This window comes from Ovis aries, chromosome 9 (genome assembly GCF_016772045.2).
Source record: "Ovis aries strain OAR_USU_Benz2616 breed Rambouillet chromosome 9, ARS-UI_Ramb_v3.0, whole genome shotgun sequence".
Lineage (NCBI taxonomy): Eukaryota > Metazoa > Chordata > Mammalia > Artiodactyla > Bovidae > Ovis > Ovis aries.
The window spans coordinates 62,491,901-62,514,559 of NC_056062.1; positions in this window are offsets into that span (position 1 = coordinate 62,491,901).

Consider the following 22,659-nt stretch of genomic DNA (forward strand, 5'->3'; position numbering starts at 1 on the left):
TATTAATAATATATCATGTACATTGTACATTAGGAGGAAGTTGAGGATTTTATGACTAAATGACTAGAAGGAGGGGGTCAGAACTATCAAATGCTATATAGTTATTATATAAAATAAAGGCTGAAAAATATCAGAGAGCTTTATTATTAACAGTTAATTTGTGGGAGCTGAGTCAGTGCAGTGGTAGGTAAGATACCAGATTCCAAACTGAGAAAAACCAAATGATAGATAAACATCTAGAAATCATGATGTAAGTCATCTCTCTTGCTCTCTCTCTCTCTCTCTCTTTTTTTTTAAAGAAATATAGTTTTAAAGAAATAGAGATAAAATTGTAGGCATAGGAGTACAAGGAATTAGGGGAGGATTGTTAAGCATAATTTTATAGAAATGGAAAATAATTTCTTATACATTTAAAAATCTATTTCTTTGTCTCATCTCATATTCACATTTCTTGTATGTGTGCAGTGCACATGGCTATAATTTAACTCAGAAATGTAAAAATATTTCCCTGCTTTTCAGAATATTCATCTCAGGATGAGTTAAATCAGGAGCAATTTTCTGAGAACATGACTTTTTCACCTTAACAAATTATAAGGGAAATACACTTTCTTGGGTACTATCCAATATGATTAAGATAATGAAATGTAATATCTGTGAGAACATCTATTTTCCTCTGCCTATTACTTTATGTTTCCTGAAACTCTGGCACTCCTCTAAAGTGTTTGCTATCAGTTAGAGACAGAACACATTTTTAGAAATTAATAACAATCATCGGTGACACACTCCTTTGTCTTAGTTATATGTTTTATTACCTTACATTCTCTTAGGTGATCAATTTTTTCTAAATGATGCTAGAACACTTCATACAAGGTCTTCCCTAAAGTTCCTTATGGTGAATGTGCCATTTTAAAGCTCACTACTGTTATTTTTAAAGCAGGTACATAAAAACTGTTAGTTTCTCCTGAGTGATGGAGATTGATGACAGGTGGCTAAAGAACCCGCCTGCCAATGCAGGAGACTTTAGAGACATGAGTTTGATTGCTGGGTAGGGAAAATCCTCTAGAGGAGGGCATGACAACTCATTCCAGTATTCTTGCCTGGAGAATTCCACGGACAGAGGAGCCTGGTGAGCTACAGTCCATGGAGTCGCAGAGTTAGACATGACTGAAGTGACCTCACACACACACACACACACACACACACACACACCACACCACACACACACACACACACACACACACACACACATATCACTGTGTAACAGAGATTGATGGCTAAGCCAAATAATTGTTTTCTCCTTTTATCAGATCAAAAGACCTCTCAATTTTTTAGATGGGCGCATGGCCACTCAAAGTAAATCTTTTATTTCCCAAACTTATTTGTTCCAAGTGATTGACATGCGACTAATTTTGAGCCAATGGCACAAATAGAAATAGTCTATGGAAGTTCCCTGGGGCTTCCCTTAAATAACACGTGCTCCTTGCCTTTTTTCCTTTTTCTTCATTCCTTCCTCAACCCTACTGTTACTATAAGGTATTATTATATTTTTAGCCATTATCATATGCCATGAGGACAAAATCCATACCTTAGAAATCAGAAGTAATCATCTGCAATGAGCTGGCTCCCAGAAGAATCTGGGGAGCCGAGCTAACATGCCACCCCTGAACTTTTTATCCCTAAATCCTTGCATGAGCTAGAAGTAAAGTTAAGCCACTGTTGGTGGTCTTTGCAATTTATGACTGAATTTTAAGTGATACATCATGATTCTCCTTATGAAATTTTACAACTAAGTGTAGAATAATATGCCTTTTAAGCAAAATAATTTATAATTGCTATCATATTTCTACCATCAATTTCATAGTCATATTTTAATATTTTCTTAAAAAAATTTTTTTGAAGTATTATGTACGTGGAGAAAAATTTGCAATTATTAAGGGAATTTAGCTGTACCCAGATTTAGCTGTATTGTAAACTGCACCCAAATAAAAATTAGAACATAAACAATGCACCAAAAGATTGACTCATATAAATCCTAAGCTTTAATCATTTGAAGATAAATACTATATTGATTTCCAACAATGTTGGCTGATTTTGTTTGCTTTTGAAATGCATATATTTGGAAATGTTCTATAAATAGTCTTTTTTTAAAAAAAAATAGGGGGAGGGTCTAATCTCCTTCACTTAATGTTAAACTTAGGATATTTGTGGGATTTCATATAGCAATTGTTTGTTCATTCTGACTCTTGTAGAGCTTTCCATTATATGAAAAAAAGTTAATATGAGATATGCTACCAGAGCTCTTTTCAAGGAAGAGCTTGCTGTTTGGCTGCTGGGAGTAGGGGTCAGCATATAGCCTCTGCGTGTGCTCGTACATGCTCAGTCATGTCTGACTCTTTGTGATTCCGTGGACTGTAGCCCATCAGGCTCCTACATTCATGGAATTTTTCAGACAGGTATACTGTAGTGAGTTACTGTTTTCTTCTCCAGGGGATCCTCCTGAGCCAGGGATCAAACTTGCATCTCCTGGCTGGCAGGCAGATTCTTTACCACTGCATCACCTGGGAAGCCCATCCAGCTTCTAGCTCTCAGCATATTCAGAGTCTGCTTTAGCTGCAGAGAGCCACTTTTTAGAGTTGGCTTGCATCTTTCACATCTTTCTCCAAGGAAGCTTGCATCTGCTGATAGAGAAGGTCAGTGATATAAAGGCCCAGCCATTTGGTCCCAATAATGGACAATCCAATGGGCAGTATTCCCTCCAGTTCCCATCCTCCCCAGGGTTGGCTGAGGGTATGTCAGATCTGTATCAGAGCTCAATTCTTCTTCTTAGCAGCCATGCTTCTTTCCACTTCCTTTAACAAATCCTGATAAACATCTTGTCTCAGCATCTGTTTCCAAACATTCCAACCAGTGACTGCTGGAACCAAGAAAGCAGGGGATAAGACTGGATTTCAACACTGCTCACTACTGCTTGATAGGCAGTGAAGACTACCTTGTGGGTGGTAGGTGGAGCACCAACTCAGTGACAAGGTCAAAATCTAATTAATGAAATGTTCACAAGTAATGCACTGGGAGAATGTCACTAGTGAAACAGAAAGTATCAGGTATTGCAGATATATCAAGAAAAGAGTAGCTCCTCTAGAAGAGTGGCTCCCCACTAGGGATAAGTTTGCTCTGCCTTCAACCCCTGCCAATCACTTCATGGTGATCATGAAGGGAGCATTATTAAACCCATCATTTCAGAAGGCTGTGGAGTCCAGAAGTAAGTCATTGTGAAATGGAAGTGGTATACCTGGGAGAAGACCTGAGGGCCCAAACAAGCTGCGTGAGCAGACAATGAAGACTTTCCACGGCACACACCAAGGCTGCTCCACTGCCCTTCCATCCACTCACACATAGTCTACTATAATACAGGATTATATCTTAAATTCTGTTCTGTACATATGCTTCTGGGCCATTCAACCTATTCAGCTTGTTTGAATTATTAATAAGGTGCAGATTGCTCCCATTTAAAAATATATCTTGCTCAAATCATTTCCTGGGTATTAGACTACATATCAAACTAATTTCCTAAACAGATGTCTTAAGGGATATCAAGATACAATATATCCAAAATGAAACCTTTAATCTAATCTTTTCAAACTAACCCTTCTCATGTATTTCTTTTTTTAACATTTTATTTTATATTATAGTTAATTAGCAATATACTACAGTATATTAATATCAGGGTCATTTATATAAATGACCCAGTTGATTAACAATGGGACTTTCCAGTAGCTCAGATGCTAAAGAATCTGCCTGCAATACAAGAGACCCAGGCTTTATCCCTGAGTCAGGAAGATCTCTGAAGAAGGAAATGGCAACCCACTCTCATATTCTTGTCTGGAGAATTCCATGAACAGAGGAGCCTGGTAGACTACAGTCCATGGATTTGCAAAGAGTCAGACATGGCTGAGCAAATAACACCCCACTCATAAACAATGTGCTAGATTCATATGTATTTCTCATGTGTTTCTTATTCCTGTTAATGACATCTCAGTTATCTATTTACAGAAATATTAGCATCAATTCAGTTCAGTTGCTCAGTCATGTCAGACTTTATGTGACCCCATGGACTACAGCATGTAAGGCTTTTCTGTCCATCACTAACTCCTGGAGCTTGCTCAGACTCATGTCCATTGAGTCAGTGATAACATCCAATCATCTCATCCTCTGTCATCTCATCCTTCCATCCCCCTTTCCTCCTGCCTTCAATCTTTCGCATCTCAGGGTCTTTTTCAGTGAGTCAGTTCTTCGTATCAGGTGGCCAAAGTATTGGAGTTTCAGCTTCAGCATCAATCCGCATCAATCCTTCCAATGAATATTCAGGATTGATTTACTCTAAGATTGACTGGTTGGATCTTGTTGCAGTCCAAGGGACTTTCAAGAGTCTTCTCCAACATCACAGTTCAAAAACATCAGTTCTTTGGTGCTCAGCTTTCTTTATAGTCCAACTCTCACATCCATACATGACTACTGGAGAAACCATAGCTATGACTAGACAGGCCTTTGTCAGCAAAGTAATGGCTCTGCCTTTTAATATGCTTTCTAGGTGGGTCAAAGCTTTTCTTCCAAGGAGCAAGTGTCTTTTAATTTCATGGCTGCAATCACCATCTGCAGTGATTTTGGAGCCCAAGAAAATAAAGTCTGCCACTGTTTCCATTGTTTCTGCATCCATTTGCTGAAGTAGTGGGACAGGATGTCATGATCTTAGTTTTTTGAATGTTGGGTTTTAAGCCAGGTTTTTCACTCTCCTCTTTCACTTTCATCAAGAGACTCTAGTTCTTCTTCGCTTTCTGCCATAAGGTTGGTGTCATCCGTATATCTGAGGTTATTGATATTTCTCCCGGCTACCTTGATTCCAGTTTGTGGTTCATCCAGCCCAGCATTATACATGATGTACTCTGCATGTAATTTAAATAATCAAGGAGACAATATACAGCCTTGATTAACTCCTTTCCCAATTTTGAAAAGTCGGTTGTTCCAAGTCCAGTTCTAACTGTTGTTTCTTGACCTGAATAAAGATATCTCAGGAGGCAGATAAGGTGGACTGGTATTTCCCTCCCTTGAAGAATTTTCCACAGTTTGTTGTGATCCACACAGTCAAAGGCTTTGGCATATTCAGTAAAGTAGAAATAGATGTCTTTCTGGATCTTACTTGATTTTTTGATGACCCAGTGGATGTTGGGATTTTGATCTCTGGTTCTTCTGCCTTTTCTAAATCCAGCTTGAACATCTGGAAGTTCACAGTTCACATACTGTTGAAGCCTGGCTTGGAGACTTTTGAGCATTACTTTGCTAGTGTATTAGAATATTAGCATAATCATGCCAATTTTCTTCTCTTCCTCAAACTCAATAATCCAATGAATTATCTGATATTTTCCCTCAAAGATATATATAATAGATTTGAGAAACATTAGAAAAAAGTTTCCTCTCTGCAGACTAGATCATGTTAACATAGAAGATTGTGCTAATTGGGGGAGTTTACCTCACACCATGATCTAAACACTTAGCATTCTATCTTTAGAATGCTATTAAAATAATTTATAACATATATTTAAGCTCAAAAATAATAATGATAAACTATCAAGTATCAGAAATAAAAAGTTAACTTAAAGATAATATTGAACGGTTGCTGAAGCTGAACAGATATTAAGAAGGAAAGTTAATATAAGGTTAAGAATTTAAGGATTCAAGATCCCGAGAGAGAAATTGAGACCTAGGTCTGTGTGGGGCTAGACACTGTAACTGAACTTTGGTAATACAGACAACAGCCCAAAGTAATGTCTTATCTATGAAATACAGATTTGAAAATATTGCCTTGCATACTATAAAGAGTCCTGGTATTTATTGATATCTAGAGTAGAACAAGAGTCTCCTGTGACTATTTTGCAATATCAAATTTGTATCATTCATGGACAGAGTAGTAAAATGAATAATATACAAGAATCAACATGAAAACAGTCACCAAACCACTAATGAAATTCATTAGTCTCATTAAAGTTAAACACAAAAGGGCTCTTGTTCAGTTGCTCAGTTGTGTCCGAATCTTTGTGAATCCATGGACTGCAGTAGGCCAGCCTTCCTTGTCTTTCAGCATCACCCAGAGCCTGCTCAAACTCATGTCCATTGAGTCAGTGATGCCATCCAACCATCTCAACCTCTGTCGTCCCCTTCTCCTCCTGCCTTCAATCTTTCCCAGCATCAGGGTTTTTTCAAATGAGTCAGCTCTTCACATTAGCTGGCCAAAGTATTGGAGCTTCAGCTTCAGCATCAGTCCTTCCAAAGAATATTCAGAATTGATTTCCTTTAGGATTGACTGGTTTGATCTCCTTGCTGTCCAAGGGACTTTCAAGAGTCTTCTCCAACACACACTTCAAAAGTATTAATCCTTCAGTGCTCAGCCTTTGGTCCAACTCTCACATCCATACAAGACTACTGGAAAACCTGTAGCTTTGACTATATGGACCTTTGTTGGCAAAGTAATGTCTCTGCTTTTTAATATGCTGTCTAGGTAGGTCATAGCTTTTCTTCCAAGGAACAAGTGTCTTTTAATTTCATTGCTGCAGTCACCATCTGTAGTGATTTTGGAGCCCCAAAGAATAAAGTCTGTCACAGTTTCCTTTATTTCCCCATTTATTTGCCATAAAGTGATGGGACTGGATGCCATGATCTTTGTTTTTTGAATGCTGAGTTTTAAGCCAGCTTTTTCACTCTCTTTTTTCACCTTCATCCAGAGGTTCCTTAATTCCTCTTCACTTTCTGCCATGAAGGTGGTGTCATCTGCATATCTGAGGTTATTGATATTTCTCCCAGCAATCTTGATTCTAGCTTGTGTTTCATCCAGCCTAGCGTTCTCATGATGTACTCTGCATATAAGTTAAATAAGCTGGGTGACAATATACAGCCTTGATGTACTCCTTCCCCAGTTTAGAAACAGTCCGTTGTTCCATGTCTGTTTCTAACTGTTGCTTCTTGACCTGCATACCAGTTTCTCAGGAGGCAGGTAAGGTGGTCTGATATTCCCATCTCTTGAAGAATTTTCCACACTTTGTTGTGATCCACACAATCAAAGGCTTTAGCATAGTCAATGAAGCAGGATGATTTTCTGAAATTCTCTTGATTTCTCTATACATTTAATCACCTCCACTAGCTTTGTAGTGATGCCTCCTAAGGCCCACTTGACTTTGGATTCCAGGATGTCTGCCTCTAGGTGAGTGATCACACCATTGTGGTTATCTGGGTCAGTAAGATCTCTTTTGTATAGCTCTTCTGTGTATTCTTGCCACATCTTCTTAATATCTTCTGCTTCTGTTAGGTCCATACTGTTTCTGTCCTTTATTGTGCCCATGTCTGCATGAAATGTTCCCTTGGTATCTCTGATTCTTGAAGATATCTCTAGTCTTTCCCATTCTATTGTTTTCCTCTATTTCTTTGCATTGTTCAATTAGGAAGTTTTTCTCATCTCTCCTGCTAGGGCTCTGCTGAATAGTATTTACAACATAGAACACTCAGGATTTCTTCCAAGTCCCAGCTCACACTCCCAATAATACATTCCAGATAAGCTCACAGTGAAAACAATAAACAAGAAATGTAGTATGAGAAAATAGAAAATCCTTGAGTACCGAAAGTCAGAATACTTAAGAATAATATATATCCAGGTCGACAAATAATAAGGGGCTTCCCAGGTGGTGCTGGTGGTAAAAATCCTGCCTGCAATGCAAGAGACTTAAGAGGTGTGGGCTTGATCCCTGGGTCGGGAATATTCTCTGGAGGAGGGCATGGCAGTGTGCCCCTGAATTCTTGTGTTTATGAAAGTTCTATTTAAAATATCCTAAAATGAAGACAGAAAAGAATTAAATAAGAACAGAATTAAATGCACAAAATTTGACCTGCTATATCAAGTAAGCAAATAGAAATTCTAGTACAGATAGTATCATTATTACAACAAACACACTAAATGAAGTGTTAAAGAGTAGACTAGTTAGTGGAAGAGATTTTCTTAATGACAAAATATATCTGAGACAATCACCTAGGAAACAGCACAAAAAAGTAAAGAGAGATTTTTTTTTTTTTTTACAAAAGATAATTTAATTGTTATAGAAGCAAAGAAGAGAGAACATGTGGGAAAGATAGTATTCCAAGTGATGATGGCTGAATATTTTTCAGAATTGAAGAAATGTTTTTAATTTAAAATATGTGTTTAAATTTTGAAAGATCACATGTGAACCTGAATTGGATACATTTTTTAAAAACCTGTATCTGGATACATTGCAGTTATAGTGCCAAAAAATCTTTAAAGCACCAGAAAAAATAAACTGCTTATCTATGTGGTAAAAGCAAGTAGATTTACAGCCAGCTTATGAGTGATAACACATCACAGAGGACAATGGGATAATAGCTTCACAGTGCTCATAAACAGCAACTATTAATCCAGACGGTTTTATACAGGGATAATCTGTCAGTGCTTCAAGAGTCAGAGTGAAATAATGACACTACCAATCCAGCAAAAACAAAACAAAGAATTATTATTCACAGAAAGAATGACAGTTTGAATCAAGATTAAATGTGAATAGATTGAATGACTAGTAGAATGAATTGATAAATCAAGTAACAAATTTAATCAAGAAGAGCAAAACAATGTAAATGTTGGGAAATTGAAATAGGCACATACAGGAATTTTGAAAGAATACTAATTCTAGGGCTATAACATTAAGGTAAAAACAAAATAAACCTAGAAAGAAGGAGGAGAGAAGTTCAGAGGCAGTGTACTACAGTACCATTCCAGATTGTAAAGGTGGCTAAATATATGGATATCTGATAACCCTGGGCGAACTGGTTACAGGATACCCTGTAGATACCCAAATCGTGGATGCTCAAGTTTTTTTTATATAAAATACAGTAGTACAGTTGGTCTTTCATATCTGTGGGTTCCATACTTAGTGGTTTTTATCCATGGATACAAAGAACTGACTGTACTGATTAAGTTTAAACTCTATTAAATATGCATATTATAAATATAAGGAAAAAAATAGCAACAGAATATAAAATTTCCAAAGCAATAAGAAAAAGAAAGGGATTAAAGAATGCTTCATCAATCTAATAAAAGGCAAGAAATTTTTTAAACAATGCAAATAAAATTGATAGTATATAGAAAATACAAAAGATGATAGATACTACATACATTATATCAATACAATATTAATTTAGAAATAATACATAAAGAATAAAAGAAAAAATAATTTATTCTATACATGGAATGTGCATGCATACATGTTCAGTTGTGTCCATCTCTTTGGGAGAACATGGACTGTAACCTGCCAGGCTCCTCTGTCCATGGAATTTTTCAGGGAAGAATATGGACGTGGGTTGCCATTTCCTTCTCCAGGGGATCTTCCCGACCCAGGGATCAAACTCGAAACTCTTGCATTGGCAGGCAGATTCTTTACTACTGCACCCCTGGAAAGCTCATGGTGATACCATTTATCTGAAGATTTTAACTTTAAAATAATACTAAGTATTAATGGTACATACATGTGAAATAAATGCCTAAAAACATAGAGGAAAATAATACATAGGTACATCCCCAAAACTATTTCCTCTGAAGGCAAAAGAAAGGCTAGGAATGTGCTTGGGGAAGAGAACAAAGGACACTGAGTTGCCTCTCTAGTGGTTTATCAAAATACAATATAAACAGGAAAAGTTTCTTAAAAAAATAACTCCTAAATACATACATTTAATACTACATGTTAAAAAGATTATAACTTTAAAATAAATACGTATAAATTCTTTTTTAGAAAAAGAATGTATACAAAAGCTTTTCTACTACACTTGATAAAGGCTTAAAAGAACATAGAAAAAGGAGATGGAGAAATTGGAAAACAAACTGAATGAAATGGGAGCATTGAATATGAAACAGAAGAATTGAGGCAAACTAGATAAAAGCAAAAGATCCTCATACAGTCCAGTTGTTTTTAAACATGGATGCTCATTAGAAAGCTTTTATATACATATATATAAATAATTGTATAATATATATATTTTAGAAACTTATGAATTCTTGCCTAACTAAAAACTTTATGACATTTTGATTCCACTTGTTTGACTCAGTATGAATAGAATGCTAGATGTTTAAGTTAACAAAATAGGTATTCATAAAGCAACAAAGGTTTACTGTGTAGCAGAGGGAACTATAGTCAATATCTCCAACCTATAATGGAAAATAATTTAAAAAATAATATATGTGTACATGCATAATTGAATCACACATACACAAAAGAATCTACTTTTTGAAATTCAGTAATGTTTATCTTTTCACAAGTTTTCTAAATGTTCTATGGACATATAATAATATATGAGATACAAAGTTTAAATACTAATATAAATTAATCAAATATAAATTTATTATATTTACATTATTAATGACATCATTAAAGATGCTCCTATTCTTATTTTTTTGTACTTGATAAAATATTCTCAGAGAAATGTTAATATGTCTCACTATTATTCTATAGTTTTTCTTTTCCTGTATATGTCTTCTGATATTTGCTTATGTATCTCTGCTTCTTTGTGGTTAAGGTGTCTAATGATTTATGATGTCTATCTTTGTCAATTGTACCTTTTATCATTAAAAATATTCATCTTTGAACTGATTCAAATGTATTCTTTTTAATGGCTGAGTAATACTCCATTGTGTATATGTACCACAGCTTTTTTATCCATTCATCTGCTGATGGACATCTAGGTTGTGGGGGGGAAGGTAGGAGGGGGCTTCAGGATTGGGAACATGTGTACTCCCGTGGCAGATTCATGTTGATGTGTGGCAGAACCAATACAATATTGTAATGTAAAAATAAAAAAAAATAATAAATTCATCTTTGTTCATTTAAAATAAATAAATTTTAAAAAAAGAAAAAATAAATAAATGACCTTGGCTTAGTATTAAAAAAAAGTAATACAGTTAATCTTAAAATGTTTAAATGGTTTTCTTAGCCTCCTCAGATTTCAAATCCTTCATTTAATTTAAAATTGTCTTTATGGACTACTTTCTGTTTATTTTCCAGGTAATTTTTGCTAATCTTTGCCACCTCCCTTCCTTGAAATACACATATTGTGGAACTTCTTTCAGGTTCACAATGATCTAATTTGCAGAATCTCCTATCTGGACTCTCACATATACTGGGCTTTGGTTGTCTGTGTCACAACTTCAGCTGGCTAATCCTGAAACATTATGTTTCAATTTAAATGACTCCTTAAAAACTTTTCTTGATCACTCAGGCCATTTTCAGGTTACCTAAACCTTCCATATTTTATAATTTTATGTCTTGCTATGGTTCTAATTGATTGCTTCCCCAACCAGTGCTAAAACTCTCTTAGGGAAGAGTTTGCATCTATCATATTTACGCTTATTTCAAGTACCTCACATGGTGAACGACATATAAATAGATGCTCAACTTTTGTTATTAAATGAACAAATGACTAAATACATTATATAAGTAAAACCAAGAAGTTACCTCCAAAGATTCTTTTAGAATTAAAATTCATAATTTTGAAAATCCATGTATTGATTTCTGAATAATCAATGAATATATAAAAGTCAAATATTACTGAAAATTTCTTTTAATTTTGAAGTCAATTATTAGATACAGGAGATCCATGTGTTTGGAAATTGGTCTAGAAATTCAAAGAGTTGATTCCTTATCTCTTCACATTAAATTTCAATTAAAATCCATAACATTCTTCTTTCTTTCTTGTTCTTCCCCCAGTCTACAAATTAGAAAATTAAGAGGTGTCACACATGTGATGAGTGAAACTGTCTTTGGCTCTCAAGGATAAAAACTTCATTTCTTTTTTCTCATAATCATTCTCCTTTGTTCCAATCACATATTTTGGCATGTTGAGTCTTATATCCCATGACAGACTAAGATGGTTTAGCTACATAAATAGTGGCTACCATAGCCAAATTTCCCATAGAGTTCATACATAATGACTGTATATATTGATATCTCAGACTTTTTGGGGCTAAAATACCTTGTAAAACACAGCCTAACCACAATTCATATCAATAACACAGAAATAAACTAATATTAATAATGTATTTGAGCCACAATTATTGACTGTTTTAACTATAAACATTTTGTATGAGTCTATGTATTTTCTCAAACATTTTATTCCCTAGATTTCTTAAGGAATTACTGGAATAAGATTCATATTATTTTAAAAGCAATTGTACTCTATCAAAAAGTGGTTTCTATTTTGAAGCAGCAGGAACAGAGTTTAATTTATGTCGGTGAAGAGATGTAGCCTCATATGAGTTTCATGAAGTAGTGAGTGGCAGGAACTTCTGAAGGATTGGATGTACTGGATGCAGTTAATCCAGAATTGTGGTGTGAGCAGTAATACTGAAGTTTCAGTCAAGGGACTCGTCAATGTCCTTGTGCTCCCTAAACTGGTGGGGATGTTGAAAGAGTTCAAAAGTAGTGGGGAGATTCTTAATTCATTTCCATATCAAGTTTTGCATGGTAGCTGCTTCGAATGTTTTACTGTCTTAAAATTGTCCGACACTCTTTGTCTTGGAACATGACCTCAAAGATATTTTTACTGTTAAGTGTAAGTTCATCTCACTTGAGCTGATTCCATTTTTCCTTCCTTCACTTTACAAGTTTCCTTGGGCTCATGATTCATTCCTGACTCCTCTATTTCTTTCACACCTCATATCAAAACTTGCAGTAAATCCTAGGAGCTTTAGAATGAAAATATATCCAGAATCTTACCATTTCTGTCTGTCTTCATGGCTACCATCTGGGTTCAAGCCGCAATCCTTTCTCACTTGCATTATGGTAATAGTCCCCTAGCTGGTTTCCCTGCCTCTGTCCTTGACCTCTTACCATTTCTTCTGTACACAACAGACAAAGTAATTCTTTTCATGCAATTTCTCTAATCAAAACTCTGCAACACTTACTCATTTCACTTAGGACGAAAGCCGAGAATCTTAAAATGGCCGATCACATCCTCCAAGAACTAGACCTTCATTAACCGCCCTGACCTCATCCTCTACTACTTGGACCCTTGTTCATTTTGGGCTGTCTCCCTGCCTGCCTTGCTTTTGCTCGAACACATTAGCTAGGATGTCACCTTAGGGTCTTGGCACTGGTAACTTCTGCCTGGAATTCTAGTCCCTCAGATTTTTACATAGTAACCCTTGTCTTCATTCAAGTCTTTGTTCAAATTTCTTCTTAGTAAACCTTTTTCAAATCTAATGTTGGACTAATATTTCCTATAATACTTACATATTTATTAGTTGTTCTTCTCTCTCTTTCTTTCTCTCTCTCTTGCTTTTCTTCGTCCTTCTTTCAGTCTTAACCTTTGCTTATCTCATTAACATATTCAAATTTTTCCTAAACCAGAGAAGCTTACAGCTCTGAATCTGTTATCATTGCTGCCATATCTTCTGGCATAGTAATTTACATTTGGCAATTGTATCATGACTCTTTCCTTTTGTATTTCAACATTTTCTAATTTGCATCTATTTCTTATTTGTTCTGAAGTTGTTTAAATGACTGTCATTATTGGTCTACTTTTATCAGCAATTCATTGTTTCATTTTCGGTCCTCAAGTTGTTTGATATCTGAATAATATTTTGATCCAGGTACCATTATGTCATTTGAAAAGTTTCTCTTTTGATTAATGAAGTAGATGGCTTTAGTTGAATTATTTATGGTCAGATTTAGTCTTACTTTTGGCTTTCAAAGCATGAAGAATTCTCAGGGCATTTTTCCTAACTCTGAAATGTTCCCTGAACTTTTAAAAGAAAAGAAACTAAGGTTAAAAATCTTAGTTTAAAGCAAATATCAAAATTTTCTTTTAATATAATTGTCTAGTTAATACATATTTATTGAAAATATAATATGAACATGGAGTGAAACTTGTAATTAGTGCAGAAAAAGATAGTAGACTTTCTTCTGCTAACTTAGTATTTTATTTACTATAGTCATTTCTTATAACATCACAGATAATAAAGGAATAAAGATAACCATTTGTAATTACATGGCATACATGTGGAAATAACAGGAACTAGGTTTCCAGAGATAATCCTAAAACATTTTTGTTGCAGTGAAGCCACAAAATTCGTGATAGGTTACAAAAAAATAAGTGATCATAAAAAATGCTTATAAGAAATTTACAGTTGATAAAGACTTTTGACTTCCATTATTTGACCTCAAAATAAACCTTTGGTATACTGGTTTTATCACCATCCTGAGGAAGCTTAACTTTAGAAGGTTTATGAGACTTAAAAAGAATTATCCAGCACATAGATCTTATTCTTTTCAGTCCAGAGTTCCAGCTTTTCCTACAGTACTTTTGTATGTGTTTATGGACATTAGTATTCCCCTAGCCCCCAGTTTCTATGTGGAAAGATTTACACGATTCCTTGGATCTCAAAATGCAGTCCAGGGACCATTGAAGATTTCTGTGATCCTTTCATAGGACACATGAGACCAAAATCCTTTTCGAAATATTAAGTTATTTGCTTTTTTTCTCACTCCTATCCTCTTACAAATATATGACAGAGATTTCTAGAGATTATCTGGCATGTGATATTGCAACAGATTGAATGCAGAAGCAGACATAAAAATCTAGATATCTTATATTACATAAGATATTAAAGAGATTTGCAGAAATATAAGACAATGCCACTCCTAACACTATTTTTTGTTTTGTAAAATATAATTTTTTTCATAAAAACATATTCTTTAACATATTATTTGTTATTTTATATAATCAACAATTATTTAAAATATTTCTCAGTCTTAAATTCCCAATATAGTATCACATCAATAGATTAACCTGCTTAAATTAAGTCTCTTTGGTGTACTTGGTAATTTAGAGTCTAAAGGAGTCCTGAGGTGAAATATTTGAGAGCTACTTCACTATAGCTTCTAGAAATAGCTCCTACCCCTTATTCACATTTCTTCATGAAAGATGAGTGGGCTATTGGACTAGTAGGTTGCATCCATTGTACCATATTTTGACTGCTATCGGTCACTGTTTGTGCCTGATTAAGAAACTGGTTAAATTTAAGAAACGGGTGGAGGGAGGTTTTCTGCTGCTCTCTCATGAAATACATGTGATTAAGAAACCAGAAAGATCTAAATTTGTTTCTTCCTGGACTATGAATATTGATAGAATTATACTTCTCAGGGCATAATTTTTCTTATCTATAAAATAAAAAATGTTGTAGTGAATGAAAATCTTTGTGGTTACATTTTCACCATTTTTTATTTTAAATAAACTCATTTATATGATGATGTGAAAAAATATGTTTTCTGTTCTCCTTTATCTTAAGTTCCTTTCTCACGGGTATACTTAGAAAAACACACCCTTGCCCCTAGCAATTATATCTCTAAATTCTAAAACATCCACACGCTTCTGCCTGAAAGACAGTTTGCCAACTATTAATGTAATTTAACTGTAATGTTTTTAAATAATCTGGTGATTTACTTGCAGAAAATTATTTGCTTAATGAAAGAGAAAATAACTGTGATGTTCTTTATCTTTGATCAAAATTTGAGATTTGAAGAAAATCACTAGTGAATACAGTTGGCATAAGAATCACATAATTCAACTTTGATATACTGTGCAAAAACGTACTGAAAGTTATAGAAAAATAACCTTAGAATATTAAACATATTTCCTTGAGTTTTCCTAAGGTTCTGTAAAGTATTTATCCTGAGAAATTTCAAAGGAAAATTCCTAAACTTTCACATAGGTGGGAATATGTGTAAATAAATTTAGGCCAAGGTAAAAATATAAATTTAGACAAAGGTAAAACTTAAGCCTGGGGATTAATTTTCATGATGGATTCATTCTATGAACAATTTTTTGTTTAGAATTAGTATAAGTTGTTCTGAAATTAATCTCAGGTAAATATTTTTAAACTAGGGAAATGTTAAATATTTATTGAAAAGAAACATATATTAGTGTTCAAAATACTTGGCTAACATTTAAGATTTCAAAGGTTAATATGATTATGGTTTTTCCAAGTTGACTTTTCTTGAATACTATGCAAGTATTGGGTAATATGATAGGTAAATGCAAATCCTAAATGTGTGAAGATAGTACTTTGAAATTTCTTAAAGAAATCAAAATTAGAAGGCAACTTCTGAGTGATTTTAAAACATCAATAAATATTATTAACTTTTGGTGAAAATATCTATGAATAACATTCTAAAAGAATATAAGAAAGTAAATAATTTTTCACAGAGGGTCGAGAAAGGAGAAGAGAAAAGGTTGCATTTAAGACAGGCTTTTTAGAATATGAATTCTCTCACTAGAGAATAAACTGAAGAGATAGTTTAGTCTTCAGTAAAGACTAAACAGCTTCAACAAAGACATGAGACATTAAAATCCCCTTAACCTGTCATATTAGATTTAAATTTGACCAAATATAAGCAGCATTAAGAAAATATAAATAGGCTACCATGGTGTCTGGCCATATCTTGGTTTGTCTATTTTATTGCATCTTGACCTATTTTCAACTGGCCGAGGGCTCTCTCTGGTGGCTGAAGACTGCTCTGGAAGTAAAATCCTGGCGAATACATGCCTACTGGGAGCTACCTTCTGCTTGTGAATGAACGCCAGCTCCCCAACCTTTGACTGGATAACTCAAAGGCACATATCCAACTCTGATTCTTTGAGTACCCCCACATGGGGGTAGGTTTTAGATGCTTTGTGATAATGAACTTGCTAATGAACTCTTCATTGGCTGCCCTCTCTTCCCTGTCTCACTTTCCTTCTTCCATGTTGCTTTTGCTTAGGATTATTTCTAATAATCGAAACTAAACACATTCAATCAGCTATCAGAGACTGTGTTACTAGTGGAACATAAACTAAGACACATGGGTTTAAATGATATATAATATAATCTAAGAACTACTGCCTCCTTTCATACCCTGTTGAATGATTCTGAACCAGTATCTTACTTTCTCCTCTTTAATGCTCACAAGGCAAGGCACATATGACAAATAATAGAAGCATGTAATTTAACGTAATGAAGCTGAACACTTTAATACATCCTACACATTATACTCTAAGAAATTTGGTCTTCATTTCAATACCTCTTAGCTTAAAAGGCCATTGAGCAGGCTGCTTGAGAGCAAAATATTGGGAGTTAGATCAATTTGAAGATCTGTCCTATTTCTCCATTTTCTAACCACATGAAATTTGGCAATTATTGACATAACTAAGTCAGTTTTTATAATAAAAAATAAGGGAAAATATAAGAAAAATAGTAAGAGATAAGAAAAATAAAAATAAGAAAATCATAAAAATAAAATGAAATATTCAGACTATTAGCAGAGTTTCTACTACATAGAATAATACTCATCAATTATAATATCACTTGCTATTTTTTTGTTGATTTTATTTTTAGGCTAGGTGTAGAGGTACTCAGTAGGCAGCAATATGTAAACTGAAATTGAAGTATATATTCGTGTGCCAGATTATTTTATTTCATTGTTTATTTAGGACCAAATAATAAGAATATCTACAATTTAGTGAGCTTTACAATGTATGTGCCAAACCGTGTGTTAAATGATGTTCAAATATTTTCTTATTTATGACTCAACTTTGTAAAAAAATTATTAGTCTATTTTGCCAATGGCGAAATTAGGATAACCGACTTTCCTTCCTTGTTTGCTGGAACTGGAGGGTTTCTTATAACGTGGGATTTTCGGAGCTACAACAGAAAAATCTCAAGCAAATCAGAATGATTTGGTCACCCAAGAACTGATCTTTAGTGAGACTAATTAACCTGCTCAATATCATAGATCTTGTAGTGCAATTTTGAGCTTGAACTTGTCTGATTTAAGAAAATTATATACTTCATTGCTTCTTTATAATAGCCTCATTCACATTATCTCTATTCTTCCAAGAAAAAAATTTCATGTTTCATTGGCATAACAGGAAGGAGCTCAAGAAATCTTACAGTTACATTCTCAATATGAACGTTATCCCTTCCTAGTGAGCATTTTTGAAATCTGCAAGAGCATTTTTGTTGATGCAATTGTTGGAGGAGCATCACTGGGATCAGTGTGATAGTCTCACAAACTGAAAACTTTTCTCCATTTTAACAGAATGTTTCAATGTCTTATTAGCCAGCCAATGAATCCCATTGAAATATAAACTGCAATTTTAATAAATTGAGACATAAAAATTTAAATTAAAGTTCATAAAATTATTATTAATACTTTATATATTTAAAATGATAACACCAATTTAAAGTTATGAATAGTACATCCTGAAATATTTATTTTGGGGGGTTGCCTATTTATTTTGGGGGGTTGCGTATTTATTTCAGCCTTCTGGTAATGTCTAAACAGGGCTTTACTTTCTACAGCTTTTTAGCTTGGCGTTTCTTTCTAACTAATCTAAGACTTTTACCAACTAAGACATATTTTCTTTGGGGTTTTTTTTTCGAGTTCTAGAGTCTTGACAGAAATTAATGTTCTGTGGCGGAGAGCGAAAAAGTTGGCTTAAAGTGCAACATTCAGAAAACGAAGATCATGGCATCTGGTCTCCTCACTTCATGGGAAATAGATGGGGAAACAGTGGAAACAGTATCAGACTTTATTTTTGGGGGCTCCAAAATCACTGCAGATGGTGACTGCAGCCATGAAATTAAAAGACGCTTACTCCCTGGAAGATAAGTTATGACCAACCTAGATAGTATATTCAAAAGCAGAGACATTACTTTGCCGACTAAGGTCCGTCTAGTCAAGGCTATGGTTTTTCCTGTGGTCATGTATGGATGTGAGAGTTGGACTGTGAAGAAGGCTGAGCACCGAAGAATTTATGCTTTTGAACTGTGGTGTTGGAGAAGACACTTGAGAGTCCATTGGACTGCAAGGAGATCCAACCAGTCCATTCTGAAGGAGATCAGCCCTGGGATTTCTTTTGGAAGGAATGATGCTAAAGCTGAAGCTCCAGTACTCTGGCCACCTCACGCAAAGAGTTGACTCATTGGAAAAGATTCTGGTGCTGGGAGGGATTGGGGGCAGGAGGAGAAGGGGACGACCGAGGATGAGATGGCTGGATGGCATCACTGACTCGATGGACGTGAGTCTGAGTTAACTCCGGGAGATGGTGATGGACAGGGAAGCCTGGCGTGCTGCCATTCATGGGGTCGCAAAGAGTCGGACACAACTGAGCGACTGAACTGAACTGAACCATTCGCATGCTTGCCATCACAAACCGAATTATGTAGATGCTACCTTTATCAATAAGGTCATTTGGGACATGATATTTCTTGCTTTCTTCCTTTAAAAGTCCTTAACTTGTCTGTAACATTTTATTTCTACTTAAATTGAAACTATTTTTCCTCTTTTTCTTACCAAACACAGAAACAAACCAAAAGTCTGGTTCATTGTTAACTTACTGAAACAGCAGTTCTTATTCTAATATCAGTCTTTTAAATAAAATGTGCATGCCTGCTAAGTTATTTCAGTCATGTCCTCTTTGTGGCACTATGGTCTGCAGCCCGTCAGGCTCCTCTCTCCGTGGGATTCTCCAGGCAAGAATACTGGAGTGGGTTGCTATGCCATCCTCCAGGAGATCTTCCTGACCCAGGGATCGAACCTGCCTCTCTCACATGTCCTACATTGGCAGGCAGGTTCTTACCACTAGCGCCACCTGGGAAACCCCTCATAAAATGTGAAAGTGAAAGTGAAGTCTCTCAGTCGTGTCTGAGTTGGTCTCAGGAATTCTATTTAAATATGCAAATATATTCTTGACTATCTAAAACTTAAGATGTATTTCAGTGGGGGATTTTCAAATTTTGAGACACAGCAAAACATGGTCTCTGAATGTGCCATAGAGAAACACTTTTGGAGCCAATTGGCAAGGATTGTATGAAAGGAAGTGTGGATAAGCTACAGCTATAAAGGTTTACAGAATCTTGTTAAAAGAAGGAGAAGGCAGGCGAACAAAGACCATGATCCTGGGAAATGAATCTCTGAGGAACAGTAGAAATAATGAGGTATATATGTGTGTGTAAAATAACACTGTGGAAGAGATTAAGAAATAGAAAAAGACTGAATTTGAATTCACATTTTTAAGAAACTTTTGTTTTGATTAATTGAGTGTTCACTGAAATAGCTTTGGTGATAGGGTAGGTTACAATTTGGAATACAAGGAAGCCCATTTTCCAATGAAACACTTCTGATATATTTATTTTTTTATTCCTCCAACAGAGAAAAATTTACCCTCCCACTATAACTTAGCCGTGTTCCAGAAAATAGGAATAAGAATTGACTGAGAGATCTTTCCAGGTCTTTTCTTGTATGAACAGTAAATATTATCTAATGAGTAGTTATTTTGTGTTAGACATGCTGGCCAGGGGTTTTACATATGATGCACTGTATTCTTTTCAATGATCTCATGTGAAATATTATTTTACCTACTTTAAACATGACGAAATTGAGCATAAACCAGTAATTTGACCAACTAATATCAGATAATGTATGGTGGAAGCAGAGTTCACATATTGACATAAACATTAGTTTTTGAGTATTCCTTTTTAAGCACAGACTCCTTTTTTTAAGTAGGCCATGTCTTAAAAAATACTGAAAGATTTTACTTATGTTAAGCAAAATTCAGCTATTTATAAGTTAGGTCCCATGATTATGAAACTTAAGTATCTCCAAAAAATCTCAACTTAGTGTTTCTTTACCCTCGCTTCCTTTTTCTCCTATTTTAGTGTCATACACCTTAATACATACCCTTCCACTTGATATTATATCAACAATGACCAATAATGTCCCAAACTTGCTTATAATTGGTGATGACCCTATTGCCATGTCCATTTTATTATTTAATAAATTAGTATATTAAGCAAATATTCAAAGATTGCATGATAACTTACAGCTTTCCTGTCCATCAACAACTCCCAGAGCTTGCTCAAACTCATACTATCCTTGAACTATTCAATCGATGCTCTACTTGGCTAAAGAAAATCATTGTCAGATTTTTCCTTTACTAGTACACCTGTCTCTCCGCTCTAAGAGGGAACATGTTTGTTGTTGTCATTGTTGTTTAGTTGCTAAGCCGTGTTTGACAGTTATGTGACCCCATGGACTGTAGCCCATCATGCTCCTCTGTTCATAGGATTTCCCAGGCAAGAACACTGGAGTGGGTTGCCAGTTGCTTCTCCAGGGGATTTTCCCCACCCAGGGATTGAACCTGCATCTCCTGTATTGCAGATTGATTCTTTATGAATGAGCCACCAGGGAAGAAGGAACACATTATAATACAAATTGAGTTATGTTACTTCATTGCTTTAAAACTTTAATTTTTTTTATTGCTTATGAGTGGTGTTAAAATTCCTCCCTAAGACATACAATGTTCATACTTGCTGATCCATGTCCAGCTTATCATCACCACAGACTCTCCCTAACATAGCTTGTGTTATAAATGCTGAACTATTTATTTTTCCTAATTCCACCACATTTTTCAACTATTCCTGCTTTATCTAATTTACCCCTTTTACTCTTTCACATGCACAGATGCTTCCAAACCCAGTTCAAATATTACCATTCTGTGGAATCTTTAGTCTTTCCTGGTTTAATTGGTCAATGCCCTTTTTTGTATTTTCTCATGTCATTTTATATAGCGATGTCCTTGTTTCATTGGTTCATATTTTTCTTGTTTGCACATATGCCTTTTCTTTTAGTGTGTGAGCACCTCCATTGATATTTTCAGACTATGACTTCATTGTCTAAGCACTTCCTTAAATAAAACCAGAACTTTATTACATAGGCTGATACACTTTTATTTTGGATGTGGTGTCAACAGACATCCATATTTTATTAAACATGTATCTAGAAAGATTAATATTGAAACCAGTATATATTCTTTGGCTATTCTTTGGCAAAATTAAATCATCAGTTTCTAGAAATATCTGTGGCTCCTTAATATTACCTTTAAAAGTCTGTTTATGGGAGAATCAAAGTGTTTGAAATCTATGGGTGAAGTAGCCCACACATACTAGAGAGGTGAAGATGTGACAGGATAATATACCAGGTTTATTTAGACTCCTTTTACCTTTATGTCAGAAACTTGAATTCTCTCCAAACTTTTCAACTATATGGTCAGCTGGGGTGGTTATTTTAAAAGGATATTAACAGTAGTACACTATTTGTACTACAGCTCTCAGAGTTGTTAGGTATGAAGGGGAGTGACATTAACATGTTAGAGATTTAAGAAACTAATAACTCAGTTGTGGAAAACTGTAAAATGTCCTCATGTATTTTATAAAATGCATTCTGTTTGTAGGGTAGTGTACAGATCCTTTGGTTTCTTTATTATCTGTGTAGTGTTAGAGACAGTTCTTGCTGAATTTGGAGGAGGTAGCAGAAAAGGAGCTGAAAAACAGTTGTCAGTCCAAAGTGGAAACTAGCTGCATGATAAGTATGAAACAGAAGCTAGATAGAGATGGGGTAATCAAAAGTAAAGGAATAAAGAACTAATGCAAGATATGATTTTGCAATTTGAAGGGATGCAAACACATAGCATCTGAGGGTTTCAGAATTTATAAACAGCAAACATGTAGCATGATTTCTCAAAAAG